Source organism: Cupressus sempervirens, chromosome 7 (genome assembly GCF_028749045.1).
Source record: "Cupressus sempervirens isolate cs-2001-9-10 chromosome 7, ASM2874904v1, whole genome shotgun sequence".
Classification (NCBI taxonomy): domain Eukaryota; kingdom Viridiplantae; phylum Streptophyta; class Pinopsida; order Cupressales; family Cupressaceae; genus Cupressus; species Cupressus sempervirens.
Window position 1 is genome coordinate 594,064,472 of NC_143124.1, and position 22,346 is coordinate 594,086,817.

Below are 22,346 nucleotides of genomic sequence, written 5' to 3' on the forward strand. Positions count from 1 at the left end.
GTTTGCAAAATGTCATCATAAGAATGTTCCAAGGGAATAAAAGTCCTCTCAAAAATATGTCTAGAGTCCTTTTGTTGTTTCTCATGTGAATGGTATGCATCCATGTCTTCATCATTATCTTGGTCAAAGATAGGCCCATCATGAAATTTTGAAATAGGCTCAAAGTAGGTATCACTTGCTTGTCCTCTAAAGAGGTCTTTAGATCTAGAAGATGAACACATTTGATGTCTTGAAGTAGAGCATGTAGACCTAGAAGAAGAGGATGACCTCAAAGAAGGTGACTCACATGCATGTAAAGACCTTAAGGAAGATTGATTTAATGATGCAATCTTCTCCTCTAACCTTTTCTCAAGTTTAGACTTCATTTCCATCATGCGCTTAGAGAGACGAAGGTAAGAAAGATCATTTGTCTCTTCTAGTTCTTTGTATTGTGCATATAGATCTTGAAACTCTTTAGTGACATGGAGGATATCATGATCATCTAGATTTTGTTGAAGTTTGGTAGCACAAGGTTTAGGTCCCATAGTTTTAGATGCAAAGCCAAGCATAAAAGAGCCTAGAAGATAACTTGATGTTGAAACTATAGGAGGTAGAGTGTTCACTTGCCAAGATATTAGAGAGAGATTAAAGTGACTTGTCAAACAATATGTCCAAGAAACTTACGACATGAATGACTCAAGTCAATAGCTAGGCAAGATGCCCAAATAGCCAAATAGATAGAGCAAGCAGGGTGACAAGTGAATAACTCTCCAACCCAAGAGTGTAGTCAAGAAATCAAGGAAACCATTTCAGCAAAAGGATAACTAGCAAGCAAACATAGACCATGAAGAAAAAAAGACCAAGAGCACTAAGACCAAAGAGCCACTTTAAGCATGTTCCAAAACTAGAGACATAGAAAATCAAAGTCAAATGATGAGACTCCCCTTAGCAAGAAACACAAGAAAATGTTTGCATTTGATGTTTTGATTTGGTTGATAAAGTTTGACAATAGTTGATAGCATAGCAAGTTTGATGTTCAAAAACAATTTCTTTCCAAGCAAGATAGTGACACATGGAGTATTCTTCAAACAATCAAGCAAGGGACAAAGCAACCTTGCATGATACAAGCATATGTGATGTCTCAAAAGAATTCTCTAGAATTATCATAATGTGTATGTTCAAAATATTTTCACTGGTATACCACATTTGAGAACACATCAAGCAATATCTACCTAAAGGACATGGTTCATTACTCAACAACTTGGCCCACGCTTGATGCTCCTTTACCTCACACCAAGTGGTTACCCACAAGAGATATTGGCTTTGTCATGGAAATGCCATAAGCATAACCAAGGGAACACATATGGTGAGTGTAAATCTTGGGGTGATCCGGGTAGTCCACTAGGATCAATCCTTGCACCAAGAAGTTGAGCGGCTAAAAAGGGTAGTTACTAACTTAGGGTGTTTAGATAGGGCTTTCGTTCATAGTGTTCCTCTTCCTCCCAATTACGGGACACCTCACCTTGCGATGAGTAACCGATCTCGCGATCACAAGAGTACCTTAAGCATTCTTGCCTAGTGATCTCCCTATGGTCGAAATCCCATAAGCAATCACACTAGGCGAAGACAAACACTATGTCTACCAAAGTTTTGTGTCCTTGGTAGCCTTGAGTTTATAGTGGGTTGGAAGAGCCGGGTAATCTGCTTGTCCCCACTTGGGTCGTTCCTCTCAGGTTGTCCGAGAGCAGGCCCTCTAAAGGATTCTAACTACACAAAGAGTGGATCAACTTTTGAAAGTCAAGATTTCTGATTCACTACAAGGGTGAAGAGCATACTCTCCTATTCCAATCATTTTCTCCCAAACACGCCAAGAAGATTCAGTTACCCCTTGCTTTTGAAACCAAATGGCAAGTCAAGATTTCTGATTCACCACAAGGGTGAAGAGCATACTCTCCTATTACCAAAAGACTCCAATCACAAGTTTTATGTGCCTATGAAAAATGATCAATTATTCAATGCCACAAATGAAAACAAAAAAGCAAGAAATTTTGAGTTTTTATGCTTTGGGCAGCCCTGCAAACAATCGTTAGTAGCCCTTGTGCATTTGAAGCTTTGACATGCGTTCTTTTTATGCAATGTTTCAATTTTTTTTTTTCATAAGGATGGCAACCTATAATCACAACTTGTTAGCACCAAAAGTTAGTATGAAATAACATAAAAATCTACAATAAAAAGTGGTGAGTTGCCTCAAAAATTCAATTTATCTTCCAACCAAGTGCATGCAAAGAAAGTGCAAGTTAATCACAAATGCTCTCATTTTTACTCTTTGATTTTGACCTAGTCAACAAGATTGGACTTGTTTCCTATGATTTTGTATCTAAAAATGAAAATGAAAAGAAGAGACCCTTATTAAAAATCAGAGAGATTTCCAAAAATGCAAGAAATTTTAAAAAATCTCTTCATTTGCGCTCTAGAGATCAATTTTGTCAAAATAGACCAAATTTATCAAATTGAGTTTTTGATCCTTAATACAATATCAACATTCAAAACACAAAGAAAAAGCCTCCATTAGAATTGAAAATTTTTTTTGAAAATGTAAGTTTTTAAAAAAAAATCGCTGATTTGCGATCAAAAATGACTTTTTATGAAAAAAAAAGAAAAACTCATAACTCCCAAAAATCACGTCAAAATGCTCTGCAAATCAGACTGAGACATTTTGAGCATATATCCAACCTGTAAAAAAAATTTCAGATCCAAATTTCAAGCGGTTTAAAAGATATGATCAAATCTTTAAACCAACTAAGTTTTTGGCCTTCAAACCAATTTACTTATGGCTTGGCCTTAAAACCAAAGTGATAATTCTACAAAAGCATTTGATTAGACCCAATATGCTGCTGTAAAAAACTAGAGATAAGAAATGAAAGCAAATGGAGCTGAAAATTTGATTCAAGCCCCACGGTGGGCGCCAAAAATGTACACTAGATTGTGTCACACTCTAAACCATTTTATCCAAACGATTCCATAAGTTTGAAATGTTTGAATGCCGGCTTAGAGCTCCCTATCCATGGAGTGCAAGAGAGTGTATTTCAAGAATAAGAAAGCTCTCAGATGAGCCTTAGAGATACTCTTCTTGCTAGTAAACCATGCAATGGGAGGTTCCAAAGACAAGATGCAAGAATGCAAATGTCCCAAGGAGTTCCTCAAGAATGCAATGCAAATAAAAATTAAACTAGGATGATAATGCAAAATGCAGCTATGCTAAAACATGAATGAGAGTGTTACAATCCAAATATTAAGCTATGTGAGAGATTATTGCAAAATAGAAGCTAAACTAACATGCAACATGAATCTAAGCTAAAATGTCATGGATGAGAGAATGTAGACAAAAAATAGAAGTTCTCCACAAAGCTCCAAAGAAACCTGTTAGAAAACCTGCAGCATAACAATATTCAAAAGATGGATTGAGGGGGAAAGCTCTCTCCCTTTTAAAGATGTATGGACGGTAGAGATCAAGATGAAGATGGTGGATGATCAACGGTGGAATTTGAAAAGAGGAGTGATCCATGTGCACACACAAATCAACCAATAGAATATAAGTTGACTTGTCATATAAGACAAAAGTCACAAAGCCTTTTCTTTTAATTGCAAAATAGAAAAAGGACTTTATGTGTGCACTTTAAGTGGGTTAGAAGAATGGGGTCTTTTATTTAATTAAAAGGGGACATGTTCTTTTAATCAAATAATGAACTTAGGATAGCATAGTCAAACTATAGGTTATAATCAAATAAATTGATTATTAGCAATTTGGCTTAGGTAAGTGATTAAATTAATTTAGCCAAAATGTTGAAAAGGGGGCTAATAGTCTAGATGACCATTTTTAGGTGATTACAATACTTAACCTAGGAAAAAAATTTCAGAACCAAAATCTAAGTGGTTTAAAAGATATGATTGAATCTTTAAACCAACTGGATTTTTTTCCTGCAAACCAATCTATATATGGGTTGGCCTTAAAACCAAAGTGAAAAATTTACAAAAGAACTTGATTAGATCCAATATGCTGCTGTAAAAGATTAGAGATAAAAAATAAAATAAAATGGAGCTAGAAACTTGATTCAGGCCCCACGGTGGGCGCCAAAAATGTGTGCTAAAATGTTGTTACACTTCTATGAATCATTACATGTAAGAAAACTTAAGAATGAGCCCTCACAAATCGATCCATAGCTCTCTACTCATAGAGTGCAAGGGTTTGCAATGGAGGCCCTCAGTTTGACCTATTTTTGTGCCCATGCAAGTACACCATGAGATGAGAGATTCAAAGAGGAAAAAGCAAGAATGCTAGTCTCCATGATCTTCAAATATGCATGAAAGCAAGATCTAATCTATCAATGAAAAATCTAAGCTATGAAAATAAGATCTAATCTATGAAAGCAAAATCTAATCTATAAATGCAAGATCTAAGCTAAAAGCTCATGATGGGTGCAAGAGAGAAAAAGACAAGAAAATAGAAGTTCTCCACAAAAAGCTTTTGTATTCAAACTCTTTAAAAAATTGATCTTCAAACCTGCAGCATAACAATAGCATAATCATGGGTGTCTTAACATGAGGAGAGGGCTCTCCCTTATAAAGAAAATTATGGAGGTGAGAGGCTTCTCACAACCAATATGGGATAATAGAGTTTGATCCATGTGAGACAAAATTCCACCAATGAGAAAAGAGGAGTGGTTGAGAAGAAAGTGGTGATCCATGTGAGACAAGATTCTACCAATTAGAAAAGAGGAGTCGTTAAGGAGAAAGTGGAAAGATAAATCCCACTTAGATCACATTTTTAAGTGTAGAGAAATTAAATAAAAAGAATTTATTTTATTTCCTTTTTTCATCAAAAGAGATATTTAAGTGGGATTTTTATTTAATTAAAAGGGAGCAAGTTCTTTCTAATTAAATAGAAGATATTTAATTAAATTAAAAGAGAGGTTTTTCTCTTAATTAATTAAATGTGGATGAACTATTTAATTAAAAGAGAGGTTTTCTTTTAATTAAATGGGGATTTTATTTTATTTAATTAAAAGAGAAGATTTTCTTTTAATTAAATAAGACTTGGAATAAAATGATCAATATTAGAAATGAAATAAATCAAATTTTGATCAAGGAAATTGATTTGAATTGATTTAATAAAATATTACAAACCATTGATTCAGAAAATTTGATAAATTGATAAATTGAATAATGGGGGCCCATAGTCTAGGCGACCATTTTTGGGTGCATACACTAGGAACATATTCTAGAATCCACTTTGAATTTGCCTCAAAATGGTTTACCTAGAATTGTATGCCACTAGGTCATCATCCTTATCTTCTTCTTGGTTCATAGGTTTCAAGAAAACAAACTTGTCAACTTATATTTTGTGAATCTTTGATCTTTTAAAATAATTTAGTATTATCCTTCTGATGCTCGACACACACTGTGTTACTCGACATCCTCTATGACACTTGACATCAACTAAAGTTCACTAGTGATTGATATCAACTAAACTTTACGCAACATCAACTACCTTGCTTAGTATCCACTAGAATTTGCATTTACTCATCTCCAACTGATCTTCTGTTGGCTTGTACTAACTTTTCTTGGCACCTACTATCCACTCGGTCAAGCTTAGCAGACAAACTTTGTACAACATGTTCTTCTAATCTTTCATAGTGTAGCCAACATTTGTAATCTTAAGTAGATCATCAATACATCATGTCATCACTATCTTAACTAATCCTTGTACTTCATTACATCATCATAACTCAACATTTCCTCTAGGTACTATCGTTACCTCTTATTGATCAAATCCTCTTCATCAATCAACTAAGTGATGGTACTTGAATCTTATAAGTAATTGTCTTACCAAAAAATAGCAGGTTTGACATTAGTAAGAAAACAATGATTGAAACATATAACAATCTCCTTCTTTAATGATCTTTCTATTCAATGATCTTTCCAATTAGATTTCAACAATCTCCCTATTTGGCAGTGATGGCAAACCAAACTGATCAACTAGGTCAATAAAATGATGAACATCTTGTTCAACCAAATTAACTAGGTTAAATAGTAAGACAATACCAAAAAGAAAACTTGTATTGAAATTTCTCTCTCTATTAGCAACTTCCATCCAACTTCCATCTTCTGATTAGATTACAAACTTCTTTCTTATAACACCCTCTAAGTTCCATCTTATATCTCCCTCTTACTAGGTAGATCAAGATTTCTCCCTCATTCTTGCATGCTTCTCTATCTTCAACATCAAACTCTATTTTCAACATCAGTAATTGTCTGATCTCCCTCTAAGATTAGTAATACTTTTAGCTTTTACAACTTTCTTCCTTTGATGATGATCTTTCTGGCTCTCTGATTAATGTTCTAATCAAGTCTCCCTCTCTAATCACTTTCTCCCTCTCTGATTAATAGATCAGTTTAGGACTTTCTCCTATTTTTCAATAAATCTCCTCTTCTAATGATGATAATTTTAATGTTTTCTCACCCTCTTTGACAATAATTCCAAAGATATATATCAAAAACTTGTCATCTTTTAATACATGTAGATATAGGCTTTTGCAGTTTCTTTAGTTTCTCCTTCTATCACCCTTCTTGTGACCGATTAGAAGTTTTAGCTCTTTGAATACTTTAGTTTCTCCTTCTATCAACTTATTTGATGCAGGGCACACCTCTTGTTACTTGAAATAGCCTTTTATAGGGGCATCACCCTTAACTTACATCTTAGATACTCGTGAGCATCCTTAGGTAATGATTTATGAAGATATCAACAATTTTCTCCTTTGTGTTAACATATTCCATCTTCACCTCTTTATCTTGAACTAATTCTCACATAATGATACTTGATTGCAATGTATTTTTTCTTTGTGTACATCACTAGATTCTTTAATATATTGATAGTACTTGTATTATCACAATAAAGTATCACTAGTTCTATGATTTCTTCCTTCATTCCTTTGAGTAGCTATTTGATCCACACAATGTTTGTATAGTTGATAGTAGCAGCAACATATTCAACTATAGTAGTAGATTGGGAAGTACAACTCTATTTTTTGCTAGTCCATGTAACTAATCTTTTACCTAAGAAAAATGCTCCTCCACTGGTGCTCTTTCTATCATCAATGTTTTCGGCCCAATTAGCATCAATATAGGCTCTCAATTCAAACTTTTCATTCTTCTTGTACTATAGACCAAACTCTTATGTTCCTTTCAAATATCTCATTATTCTCTTCATAGCCATTAAATGATTCTCTCTAGGATTAGCAAAAAATCTTGCAACTATCCCTATAGATAATGTAATGTTGGGTCTGCTATGTACTACATATTGCAATTTTACAATCATAGACTTGTATAATGTTCGATTTACCTTAGTTGAATCATCATTCTTTGACAACTTGTGTCCTGTCACCATAGGTGTACTTACTAGTTTTGAATCTTCTAGTCCAAAAGTTTTTAGTATCTCTTTGATGTACTTTGACTGAGTGATAAATACACCATACTTCATCTGATATACTTGCAATCCCACAAATAATTTGATCTCTCCAAACATAGACATCTCAAATTCTCACCTCATCTAATTTGCAAAGTCTTTACATAAAGCATCTTGTCCTCCAAATATGATATCATCAACAAATATTTCAGACAACAAAATACCTTTACCTTTCTCAATTTTCAGGAAAAAATTGTTGTTATCATTAGTCCCTTCAAATCCAATCTTCATAAGATAAGTCTGAAGTCTTTCATACCATGCTCTTGGTGCTTGTTTTAAACCATATATATCTTTGTGTAGTCTACATACCATGTTCTTATTGTTAACATCAACAAATCCTTATGGCTATTCTATGTAAATTTCTTCCTTCAATATATCATTCAGAAATGTAGATTTAACATCCATCTGATAAAAGCTTCAAACCTTTGTATGTAGAATAAGCAACCAGAGTTCTTACTCCTTACATTCTAGCAATAGGGGCAAATGTCTCTCCATAGTCAATTCCTTCTTCTTGTGCATATCCCTTACAAACTAATCTTTCTTTATTTCTTTCAACTTCACCATTCTCATCTAGCTTGTTTCTAAACACCCACTTGGTGCCAACCATATTTTTGTCTTCTACTCTAGGAACTAGACTCCGCATTTTGTTCTTCTCTATTTGTTCAATCTCTTCTCCAGTCCACATCTTCTAATGCATTTCTTACTGATTTGGGCTCTTTCATACTTATCAAACATGTATCACTTCTTAATCTATTTCTTGTCATTGGCCTAGCATCTTTATCTCCAATTATTTGTGTAGTAGGATGATGTCTTTTGACATATTTAGAAATCTTGGCTTAGTTCTTATTTCTTCATTTTGTCTTTCAGCTTCTGAATCACTATTTGTATCTCTATCAGGTATCTTTGCATCTCTTTTATGTGTGTTAATCTCATAATCAGAATGTGCATTCACTTCATTCTATAACTCGACATCTAAATGTGGCTTGATTCCTAAATGCAACTCAACATTTACAGGATATGATTTGGCAGTCACTGAAACTTTTTGTTGGTTTCCAACTTGATTTGTAGCATTTTTTTCAACAGGGAACCCTTCATAGAAGTATACAAATGATTTTTATTCTTTTGGTTCTTTCATAGGTTCAGCCTCATGTACTTTTGTATATTCATCAAAGTTCACATTTGCACTTTCCACAACTTTGTTAGTGTTAGTATTCAAACACTTATAAGCTTTACTTCTTGTGGAGTAACCAAGGAATATACCTTCTTCACTTTTTACATAAAGCTTTCCATTCCTAACATCTTTAATAATGTAACATTTACTTCCAAATACCTTAAAATATTTCAAATTGGGTGAGTGTCCATACCATAGTTCAAAAAGTGTTAAATGAGTACCTTTCTTAACTTGCACATAGTTCAAAGTATAGATAGTTGTACTTACATCTTATCTCCAGTATTTCAAAGCAACATTCTTCTCCATCATGAGTGTTCTAGCATAGTCTATTATAGACCTATTTCTTCTTTCAACTATTTCATTCCATGGAGGGGTCCTAGGTGTAGATGTTTGTCTTTTGATTCCTCTATCATTACAAAACATCTCAAACTCTTTTGGTGTGGATTCTCCTCTATCTGATCTCAAACATTCTAGACTCTTACCTATCTCTTTCTCAACTCTTTCCAAATACCACTTAAACATTTGAAAAGCATTAGATTTTTGTTTCAAAAATATAAATATCATCATTCTAGAATAATCATCAACAAATAACATAATAAGGATGAGTTTCAAACTGCTAGTATTAGTTCTAGACTAATGGAAGAAGTGATGACAGATAATCCTTGTCAAAAGGATGAGTTTCTTTCTATTTCTACTGCTATAATTGGTAATCAAACTTTTGGTATTAGGTCCAGTTTGATGGAAGAAGTGATGACAGATGGTCCTTGTCAAAATTTGGACAAGTTCCCCTCTATTTTGGATTCTCAAAATTGGCAATCTAAGGTTGTGATGGTTGAGGAGGGGTGGACACCTATGACTAGGAAAGGATCTAAAAAGTCCCTTCCTCAATTTGATATGAATTTACGCTCTCACAAAAAGGGAGTGAAATGGAATTCTTAGTCCCCTTGGCTAGTTAAGGAGTTCCTATTGGCTTCTTTTCTAATTTTTTTGTTGGTGCTGCTAGATATATAATGTTTTTCTATTGTAGCATGCTTCTAGTTTGGATCCCTTTAGGATGTTTGGGCTTTCTTTGAATATCTTTTGGGTCTATGATGTAAAGGGGTTTTGGGTTCCCTCAAAACCTTTTTTTTACCTTAATCTAAAACATAATGTACTTATCTCCTTTGTATCTTTTCACATCAATTAGTCCACATAAGTCAGTATAAAAAATCTCTAGTATTTCTTTAGAGGTATAAAATTTACTCTTAAAGCTTGACTTTTTCATTTTTCCTAGCTGACATTGTTTGCATATTGTGTTGTCAAGTTTCTTTAACTTAGGCAAACCTCTAACTTTCTTCATGTTACTAATACTAACCAAGTTATCAAAATTAACATGATATAACCTCTTGTGCCATAGTCATAAATCATCAAATCTTACAACAAGACAAGTAGCATCCTCTATATCTAAATAGAATAGATTACTTCTAATCTAGTCACCTTTTCCAATTAGCTTTCCATTAGTATCATATATCTTAGTAGTCTTTTTTTTAAATTCAGCCTTACATCCCAAATTGTTTAGTTGTGATACACTCAACAAGTTATAGTTTAATCCTTCAACATAGTAAGTATTGTCACATGAAATATTGTTTGTGAGTTTGATGGAACCTTTGCCTTTTATTAAACATGGTGCATCATTACCAAATCTTACACTATTTCCTTCATAATAGTTTAAGGCGATGAACTTACTTTTGTCTCCAATCATGTAATGTGAGCATCCACTGTCAATGATCCATCTATCATTTTTTTTTTACAGAAGTCACAAGTGTAGTTGCTTTATCTTCATCAAATTCATCCTTCATTACAACATACACCACTTCATTATCATGTTCATCAGAGTCATCCCCATTTTCTTGTTCAGCAATGTAGCATGACTTCTTGCCTTTTTCTTTATAATCTTTGTTGTCATCTTCCCTTCTATTTTTGTACTTGTTGTTATCTCTATAGATCATTTTTCGTATACATCTTGTAGCAATATGGCCAACTTCATTGCAATTAAAATAAATGATAGGTAACTTACCTTTGAACTTGCCTTGACCTCTATGGAATCTTCTTGCTAGTAGTGCTTCCAATTATTCAACATCTATATCACTGTCACTAGACACATACTTTATCTTTCTTCTCTTCTTCTTTTGCTTTACCTCATCAGAATCCTTTAATAAAAATTTAACTTTGAAAGTGGATTCAAGACTCCTTGGTTTGTAATTGTCAAAGTTATGTAGCTCAAAAGTAGCGAGTCTACCTACCAGACCTTCAAGGATTAGATCATTTTTTAGAGTACATCTCAGTTCCTAAATTGTAAAAACTCTAATAGCATAAATAAGTAGTAGTGTTCTCAAAATTTTACTTAACACAATATCATCATCTATATGACTAGTAGCACCTTTTATTTCACTAACAACTTCCTTTATCCTAACAAAATATTGAGCAATATTTTCACCTTCTTCCATTCTCATGTCATCAAACCTACTTCTAAGACTCTTAGATTTGGCTTTTTGTACATTCTTGTCTGCTTCATAAACGGTGTGTAAGTAATCCCACATTTTCTTTGTAGTGTCACATCCTTTGATATCATCACATTTGGCATAGCTTAGGGTAGAGGCAATCTCCAACATCGTCTGATTGTGTTATTTCTTTTACTTCATATCTTCCATAGTTAGGGCTCCTACTAGATCAACAATTTCCATTGTAATGGTAGATTGTGCATGATCTCCAAGTCCTCCAAGGTTTAACTTCATCAAATTTTTCCATGTAGGAAATTTGTCTCTATTAAGCTTGGGTACATCTCTTTTCAACATCTTGATCTTTGCACTTCTAGTACCTTCAAACTAGTCCTCTTAAGCAGATGGCTCTGATACCAATTGTTGGAATTCTTTAGAATAATTGGGGGGTGGGGGTGAATTAGTTATCCAAGGCCTAGATCTATAAATACAACTCTTTACAACTTAGTGAACCCATAAAGCATTCATACTCATGCACACATCCATAAGATTATGAAATCACTTAAAACTTGTAGGTTAATGTCAAATAAACTTGAAGAAATGTAAAGCATGAAACTTAACAAATTCATCAACATAGACAACACAATGATTTATGTGGAAACCCAATTTGGGAAAAACCACCAGTACCATGCTACTCCTTTTCACTCTTCTAAAGTGATACCCTGTGAAAAGCTAACACTGTTAAAAGTTACAATACATTAAAGGATTTTAATCACCCTATTAGAAGTGAGCCTTATTAGAGGACTTTAGGCCATTCACTTAGAATGCCACCCGATTAAAAGATTCACAAATGACTATTAGGTCAACCTTAATCCAAAGGATTTTACCCTAAATTGATACAATTGTTAGAGAGTAACAACAAAGCTTTGATCTAACACAACTTACAACTTCTCTTGTAGATTACAAATCTCCATTCAATCGTCCATTCTACTTGGCCTTTGCACTTTTTAGTTTTGATAGCTTGTTTAGCTTTCAAGCATTCATCTCTTTAATCCTTCTTGCTTAACATGTCATTATAGACTCTTCTCTTGGGTCACTTAATGAAGCAAAACCCCTTTGACTCCTTCTTCTCCTTGGGTTTGCACACATGAGAACCTTGCTTCATAACCAAACATTCCTAAAAAGAGGAAATTAAGATACTTTGTCATTTTCCATTGTCTAAGGGTTTTGATGGATTAGGTAGGATGCAATGTATCAACCCCATATCTTGTATCTCTTCTAGAAACATCTTCTAGAATCCACTTTGAATTTACCTCAAAATAGTTTACCTAGAATTCTGTGCCACCACCTCATCATCCTTATCTTCTTCCCAGTTCACAAGTTTCAAGAAAACAAACTTAGCTTAGATTTGGAAAATCTTTGATCTTTTAAATTAATGCAGTAGCTTGGCATTATCATTCTTCTGATGCTCATCACACACTATGTTACTTGGCATCCTCTATGAAATAACTAGACATCAACTAAAGTTTATTGGTGCTTAACATGAACTAAACTTTACTTGCCATCAACTACCTTGCTCGGCATCCACTAGAATTTTCATTTACTTAGGTCTAACTAATTTTCTTCTCAGCTTGCACTAACTTTACTCAGCACCTACTATCCACTCGGTCAAGCATAGTAGAAAAACTTTGTATGACATGTTCTTCTAATATTTCTTAGTGTAGCCAACATTTGTAATCTTAAGTAGATCATCAATACATCATGTCATCGCTATCTTAACTAATCCTTGTACTTCATTACATCATCATAACTCAACCTTTCCTCTAGGTGCTATTGTTACCTCTTATTGATCAAATCCTCTTCATCAATCAAATAAGTGATAGTACTTGAATCTTATAGGCAATTATCTTACCAAAAAATAGTAGGTTTTCCATCAGAGACAAAACAATGGTTGAAACATATAACAATATCCTTCTTTAAAAATCTTTCTATTCAATGAGATTTTAACATATTCATCACCGAGTTAGCTTAAAGATCCTAACTTTCCCTTTCTCAAGATTTTGATTTCCTAAAAGGAAATCATCATCCCTTCATAGAAAAGACTCATACAAGAGAACCACTAACTTTCTTGCCTCCCTTGAGTACCATCTTTCAAAGGCGTCTAGGTTTTTGATTTACTCTTGGGTATCACTTCCAAGTAGTAAAGAGCATACTCCCCTATTCACTTGTCTTGCACCCTACAGAGTCCACAAGCCCTATTTATACTATGTTTAAGAAAGAAGTAAAAGAAAACACAATTTTAAGTAGGTTTGAAATGATTTCTTTGACATGTGTATCTTTGACAAACATCTTACAATCAAACAATTAGTATTTTTTCAAGTGTTTGTGATAAGGTATCTTCGACATGCATCTTGTAAACCATTATTAAGCTATCTGAAAATCAGAAATTAGAATGAAAAATGCTTTAGAAACACTGTTAGTCAAAACATGATGATAAAATTGAATCTAAAAACTGCTCATTGCATTTGCTGATGTAGAATTTTGTGTGAAATTTTGCACAAGCCCACACAAGAAAATGGTGCACTGCATGAGAAATAGTGCAATTATACACTTTTTTGCACGAGGAATTTCAATGAAAGGGAAAAATCTTGGTTTCTTCATGCAAAAATGAGATTTCTTGTGCAAGAATCTAGAAAATTTTATGAACCACGATGACAGAATAATAAAAAATGTAGAAAAACAAAATAAATGAGGCCAGAAACTTGATTTCTCAGTCCCATGGTGGGCACCAAAAATGTATATGGGAAATGTGGGCCTCATTTTTCACACACACTTTAATATGATCATTATATTCAAAATCATCCTGGAATAAACATTGAGTTGTTCATTTGAAACTATTCGACAAATCAATCTATTGCCTCCTAACTAGATGGATTATGCTATTGTTCTCAAAATGAGAAGCTAGCAACCAGACCTCTAGTAGAAAGGATTTGATTAAGCTTTATGAGAATTCTATGTTATACTAGATAAGGTGCAATTAATATAAGAATAAAGAAAAGAAAATTATACTATACGTATGCATTTTAATACTAGAATGATATTGATATGTAAGAAATTTAAGCAAAGAATGCATGAGAAAATGAATATTTTAGCATAAGTTTGATGCAAAATAAATTCAACCTCTATAATGAGGAATTGAAGGCTCGTTAAATAGAATTATAGAATTGATTGATGGTCAAGATCAATTGGAATGAATAGTTGAGATGGGAAATAAGATTTAGTTGGAATAGAAACTTCTTTGTGTAGATGACGTTAACTATTTCAGATCTGAGTGTCATGGAGAATTAATTGGTTGTCTTCTAAGTGTGAGAAAGAGTTAATTGAATAAATTCTATTTCAAGTTCTAGTTCACTCAGAATTTTCATTTATGAACTGAAGAGAAGATTTTGGAGAAGATATTTAATATAATAGATTAGAATATGATCTCATAAATGCATAATCTTTAATTAATTGAATAATTAAACTCAATAATTAAAATTAAGACATTATTTCATTAAATTAAATACATTTAACTCCTTTGGACATTAGCTAAAGTGGTAATTTAAATTTAATTAAAGTACGAAAAATTATAATTAAATTTAACTTAAATGATAGGTTTAATGTAGCTAATTTGAGTCAATACTTAGGAATTAAATAAAGCATATGATTAATGCAGATTATGGTTTTTTTGAATTTGACACTTGGGTCAAGTAGCGATAATTAGAATTAGAATTGTCTAGTAAAATAGGACTTATGATTGATCAAATAGACCATAATTGGTTCGGCATGGCAATGTTCCAATTTTGGGGTATTACACTAACTAATACTAAAATCTGAATCACCTTTAACCTAAATTATCAAATTAAAAAAAAAAATTCCCAAAAATCCATACCATATACATAACTAATAATAATAAGAAATACTAACTACAATTTAAAATACTAAACTACTAACAAATCTTAACTAACTCCTAACTAACCCTTACCCATCTCCCACTTGTCATTCCCTTTATGACATCGGTGGTTCCCAAGAGATAAGTTCACTACCCAAGGCTGGCAAAATTGTTGCAGCAAGTCCTCCCTCCTTCCTTGAATGCATGCCATCATGTGAGTTTTAAATGAGATGTGATGGGTTTATTTTAAACTTAATTTAAATTTTTATGAGTTTGCAAAGTCATGTTGTTTATTTTTAAGATTTATCCCTTCTACATAAATGTAGCACCACTTTTGGGAAAAGGAGAGGAGAGTAAGTGGGTGGAGGTGACATTAGTGAGGAATACTCCAATGCATGAGAGAGTGAGTGGAGGAAGCAGTTAAGGTAAAGTTTATTCAACAGGGCCTTTTATGGAGATGACAATTTACAATAGGAGACTTGTTTTAATATTTATTTTAATTTTATTATTTCTCTTTTTCTAATTTTAAATTGGAATTTCAAAAGAATTAAAGGGAGTATATTTTCAAGAATATTCCCTATTACCTTTTCTTTGGATGAATTAAATTTTACTCCATGTATTTTCTAGAGAACATTTTGCTCTCTTAATAGGTGAAATTTATAAGTTTTTATTATTATTTTTTCCTTCTTCTTGTAATTGAGTTTATCTTCTCATATTTAAATCAATTATATTGATGCATGGGGTAAATAATTAGAATAGGGATGGTCTCCTGAGTGTTATAATTAAATTTTTTATATGGGTCTTATTAACTAATATTTATCCAATGGATCTATTAAATTAAAATAAGATTGGATACTATGTAATAGATCAATTTCAAATGTGTATTGAACCATGAACTAAATTTCCTCTCTTTTTGAATTTGATTCCACATTGCAATTTCATGAGAATACTTAATAAATCAATCCTTCGTTCTTTCATTATTGATACCAATTGCAAGGGGATCAATTTTCAATATGATACAAATCAATATTCAACAACTACATCTGTTATTTTCATTTACTAATGATAATAACAATGAGAGAACTATTGAAACATTATAATAATTTAATAAAACTTTTCTCCTATAAGGAACTATCATTTTATTAAAACCTTGATTCAAAGACTCAATTGGGAAAGAATCAAGGAAGAAAACTTGATATCGTTATTGTTACGTATGTAAATTTAGCAATGAATTCTGAAACACTATGTTTCTGCATTCATCCTAAACTAATCTATTTTCAAGAGATTTACCATGAAATCCATTTAATATGTTTTCATTTTGACTACCAAATTTTATACATCAAGATCATATTTCTCAAGGAGAAGTCTCCATAACACTAGACTCAAGAACACCAAAAACTTTCAATCCAATTTTGCTCCATATCAAGCTATCAACTAAGCAATCTGCAAATTTACATAAAGATGACCATGGAGAACTAAAATTGACTGGGTGAAAATCAGATTCAATCACATTGACACAATTAACAACTAATCTCACCCAAGGCTTTTACAATAGGTTCCATATTGAACCAAGACTAGGGAGAAGGTGGATTTTTCCAAGGTAGGAGATATCAATCACAAATACCAAACATATGCCTCTTCTGAGACTAATAATCACAGTGAACTTCCATTATTTCTCTTCTTATCTCCCCAAACAAAAAACTAGTTTGTATTGACAAGTAAGGGCCCATAACACCATACTTTCTCACTTTCCTCATCATGAAGAGAGACTCTACACTAACCTAGAGTCCTCCTTTAGTACATGGTCGCTTCTACCCTATCCGAGGGTGAGTAATGCCAACACACCCTTAACAACTTTCCCCACAAAAAAAAAAGAAAATATGAAAGGATTTCAAATGGAAAACCCACAATAACCCATCCCTCACGTGTTTCATTGCACACATGAAATACATACACACATGCAAGAGATTCACATAAGAAACAAAAAAAAAGCATGAAGCACAAGGCCATGAAGAGTCCCACCTTCACAAAAGTTATAAGAACGAAGTTTTTGAGAAGAGCTAATCCTTCTTCCTCTTCAATTCCAAGGTTGACTCTCTCTAAATGTAAAGAATGGGTGAACAACCTTTAACTCTCAAAATTGCCACTAAATAGGCTTCTAAACTCACCCACCTAAAATAGCAATAACTCCAAACTTGACTTAAGCCTTCCAGGGTCTTTCCACTTGCTCCTATCATCAAGACAACCTTCTAGGAGAAGTGTAAACTTGACTAACCTCATAGAGATGTTCAATTTTTGCACTGAAGGGAAAATAAGATATTTGAGGGGTCATAAAAGTCAACAAAAAGGTCTAGAAGGGTGGAAAATGTCCCCAACCCATACACATGCCCCTTAGGCACTTGGATATCACTAATTTTAGCCTCTAGGATCATTTTAGGACCTATATAATTGGACTAAAAATTTTGATCTTTTAAAACTTTAAGAATGACACCTTTCCACTAAACCCTAATTAGGGTAATTAATCTAGGTTACCAACTGATTAGTCTTAGATTATTAACGTAATCAACCTTCAGGTAATGGGTTACTCTGCTACATATTGATACATATATGTATTACAAGCGTCAAGTGACATGATAAGATTCACTCTTATGTAACATTCAACACCTTACAAAATACATAATGACACACACATTCATATTATGATACAAAAAAAATACAAAAGAATGAGGTCTGCATCTTTTCGTTAGACTCAACCTTATTTTTAGAGAAGGGGATGATATGCCAGAAGTTGTGAGCTTTCACTCTAAGCTAGGAACTCATATTCAATAGCTCGTCTATGAAAGTATCCCTTTTTCTTGTTTTCACAATCCAAAATCTGGACAAAAGGTGAGTCAATGCCTAAAAGTTAAAGCTCAAAAGAAAAAGTTTTCAGCCTATTCTCAAGGAAAGGAGAAAAAGATCTAGAAAAGGAAGGGTTTCAAGAGGGATCAGAAGGTTGAGATTAATGCTCCTATCATAGGAGGAAATAAATTGGCTAGCATGTCCTCTAAGGTAGATAAGGATGTCATGTCAGGAACAAAGATTGATGTTCTAGCTGAACTAGTATCAAAGACTAATGAGTCTGCAAAACCAGTAAGGATAGTGGAAGATCCAGAAAAGATAGAGAAAGTTCTTGTTGATGGAAGAAAAGAGATGGTCCTTGGAGAATCAAAGGTAGATGAGACAGTTATATTGCCTTTAGGAGAGGAGAAAGATCTAAGGATAGGGGAAGATCTAGATAAGATAGTGGAAGTCCTTGTTGATGTTAGAAAAGAGATAGTCCTTGGAGAATCAAAGGTAGTTGAGATAGTTATTTCATCTGTTGGAGAAGAGGAAGGTCTATCAATGATTCCTGGATTTTTAGAGAAAGAAAATCCTTGATTCTTAAAAGATAAGGAGATAAATAGAGCTAATTCAACTTCTACTCATACTATGAGGGAGGAATCTAGGGTTGAGGAGGAAAATACTCTAATACAAGAAGTGGGAGAAAAAACCTCTTCTAAAGGGGAGATAGTGAAGGAAAATCAAGAGGATGTCTTGGCTCTCCCCTCGTCTCCTAAGAAGGATCCAAATGCTACATGCAATTTGGAAGAGGGAATAGAAAAGGAAAAATCATTATCTCTAAATCCTAAGAAGAAAATTAATTAGGAACCCTCCTCGATTTCACCAACAAAGACCAAAAGTCATAGTAAACTAGACTTGGGTATTAGGTCTAGATCAAGAGGAAGGAGACATGCTAGTCAAGTTAGAGAAGATGAGACCATAAGATGTTTAGTAGATGGGAGTCAAAGAAAACTTCTAGAGTGCTCCCCCAATTTTGAATGAAGATAATCTCTTGGAATATAAGGGGCCTTAATGGTGCCCATAAGTAGGAAATCATTAGGAATATGATTAGAGATTAGAGACCTAATATTCTACTAATTCAAGAAACTAAGATGAAAAAAGAGAGTTTGGGTAAAATATCTTTTAGTAATATCATGAGTGGGGAAGCCTCAAATTTTGAAGGAGTTTCCCCTTTTTAACAATAAGTAGTTTAGATTTACTACCTTGTACAATGATGGTAATATCCTTTTTTGTAAAGTTTTCCATAAGTATTCTAATGATTTTTGGCTCATTTTGAATGTTTATGCTCCTAATTCTAGAAGGGAAAGAAATAATTATTGGTCAAAAGTCTATGATTTGGTTTAGACCAATAACATAACTAAAGGAATTATAATGGGGGATTTTAATACCCCACTAGTGGATGAGGAGAAGCAAGTAGGTTTGGCACCTGATTGGGAAAGTAAAATGGACCTCTCCAATTTCATAAATAACTTGGCTTATTTTTACCTCGATCTATTGAGAGGAGCTTTTACTTGGTCAAATAAAATAATTGGAATGGACTGTATTTAGGTTTGGTTGGATAGAGCCCTTATCTCTCTAGATTGGTTGTAGTCCTTTTCCTGTAAGATGTCTCTGCTTCCCATAATTGGTTCTATATCACTCTCATATATATCTTTCGGTTGCCTCTTTAGAACCAAGAAGTAATTTCACTTTTTGGTTTGAAAAAATGTGGACTTCACATCCCAACTTATGGAATAAGATATATCACTGCTGAGGGATAGAAGTGGAAGGTACTACCATGTTTAGAGTAGCAAAAAAGTTGAGCACTGTGAAAAGAATGATAAAAGTTTGGAACAAGATGGATTTTGGTCATATTTTCAAGGATAAAGATGATCTATCTATCAAACTCACATCCATTTAGGATACTATTTAAAAGGAAGGGTATAATTATTTGAATAGAAATGTTGAGTTATCTATTTTATCTTACTTGCATAGTATAATAAGTAAGGAAGAGAAGTTCTAGAAGCAAAGATCTAGAGGGGGATCAGAACACAAGGTTTTTCCACATTTCTACTCTAAAGAATAGAGCTAATAACAATATTTCTATTTTAGAAAAGGGGTAGGATGTGTTGACTAAAGAAGATGAAATTTTTGCTAAGGTTGTTTCCTCTTTCTCGTCTCTTTTGTCCTAGGACCCCTTGTTATCAAAGTTGGATCAGACTAAAATTATCTCATGTATTCCATAGATTATTCAACCTCATCACAGTAAAATGTTGATAGCTATTCCTAATGCTCAGGAAGTAATAGAAGATCTATTTTCCTTGCCAAAAAATAAGTCCTCGAGCTTGGATGGATTTCCTACCTTCTTCCAAACTTACTGGCAGGTGGTTATGGAAGATGTTGTGAAGGTTGCCTAGGAATTCTTTGGAGCTAGAAGTATTCTTAAAGAGATTAATTCAAAAAATTTGGTCCTCGTTCCTAAAACTCCTGGGGCTGACTCTTTGGATAAATTTAGACCAATCAGCCTGTGCAACTCTTTCTATAAGATAATCTCAAAGGTGCTTACCTCTAGAATGATTAGAATTCTTCCTTTGATTATATCTTAGTAACAAATAGGATTTGTCCCTAGAAGACAAATTTTGGATTTGACCATAATGGTGCATGAAGTTATCCATTCTATGGAAGTTGGAAAGAGAGATGGAATGCTTCTCAAACTAGATCTTTCAAAAGCTTATGATAGGGTTGACTAGACTTTCCTTGGTTTGGTGCTCTAGGATTTTGGCTTTGATTAGAAAGTTTGTAAGCTCATATCTCAGCTAATTTCAACTTCTTCTCTTGCAATTTTGGTTAATGGTGCTCTTTCAATTTTTTTCAAACCTTTGAGAGGGCTTAGATAGGGGGAACCCCTCTCACCTATTTTGTTCATCATTATGATTGAATGTGTTAGAAGGTTAGTTGAGAAGAACAAATAAGTTAGAAGGCTAAAAGGGTTTAAACCATCTTCTAGGTGTGAACCTTTTTCTCACCAATAGTTTTTGGATGATACAATTATGGGAGGGGAAGCTTGAATCAAGGAGGCTATGGTAATGAAGGAGATTCTTTAATTTTACACTAGAGGATCTAGACAACTCATTAATTGGGAAAAAAGCTTGGTGTTCTTTGTTAATACTCTAGAGGATAGGCAGAGGAAAATTGCGAGGACCGTTGGTTGTGGAGTGGGAAAGTTTCCTTCTACTTATCTTGGTCTCCCTTTGGGCACTAAGCCTCCTAATTCCTTTTGGAATGGGATTCTTGACAGGTTCAACAAGAAGCTAGTGAGCTAGAAAGGGATTACTCTTACTCAAGCTGGCAAATACCTCTTGGTTAAATCTACTCTTCAAAACCTCCCAATGCATGCCTTGAGCCTTTTTGGGATTCCAGCCAAATTTGTGAAGAAAATGGAAAATATTCAAAGGGATTTTTTGTGGTCAAGTCCTGAAGGGTAGAATAGATATCCCCTAGTGGCTTGGGATAATGTATGTCTTTGAAAGTGCTATGGTGGATTGGGCATTAGGAAACTAAAGCATCTTAATATGGCTCTCCTTACCAAATAGATTTGGTGCATCATTAATAGTATAGGGGAATGGAGAGATGTCTTTGTATATAAATATCTTAGAACACCTTCAATTTAGTTTTTGCTAAACAATGAGGACATTCCGAGAGGGTCTGTTATCTAGAATGGTATTTTTAAAGCAAGAGAGCTAGCCAAGGATAAGGTTGTTTGGAAAGTAGGGAATGGGGGGGATATTCACTTCTAGATGGATCATTGGCTACTATGAGGACCTCTTATTAATAACCCTACATTTGAGATGTTAGCTAATGATTGTATAAGGCAATTTGGTTTGAAAGTTAGTGATTATAGAACTAATTAGGGATGGAAAGACCTCTTGATTATTTCTAAGGATCTTAAACTGATCATGACTATGCTGAATGTTATGGTTATTAATAACAAAATGGATGAATTTATATGTGGTGACAACCCTAATGGTTGTTACTCAATAGCTTCAGTCTATAATTCCCTTTAAAGCCTAAAAGAGAAACCCCCTTGGGTGAAAGCTTGGTTACTTGGGCTTACCCCAAAGATTAATATTTTTTACTGGTTTGCTTTGCAAGAAAAAATTCTTACACAAGACAATCTAATAGAAAGAGGTCATAATATGCCTAATAGGTGTATCCTCTATAAGAATTAGATGGAAACAGTTAATCATATGTTTATACATTGCCCTTTTCTAAGGGAGGTTTGGGACAACATAAAAAAAAATTGGGGTTAGCTAGTGTAAATTAGAGAATCTATTGGATTTCTTTTGCCATTGTATAAGTATGTTCAAGGGTTTAGACTTGTTGGAATTAAGTACCTAGACTTTG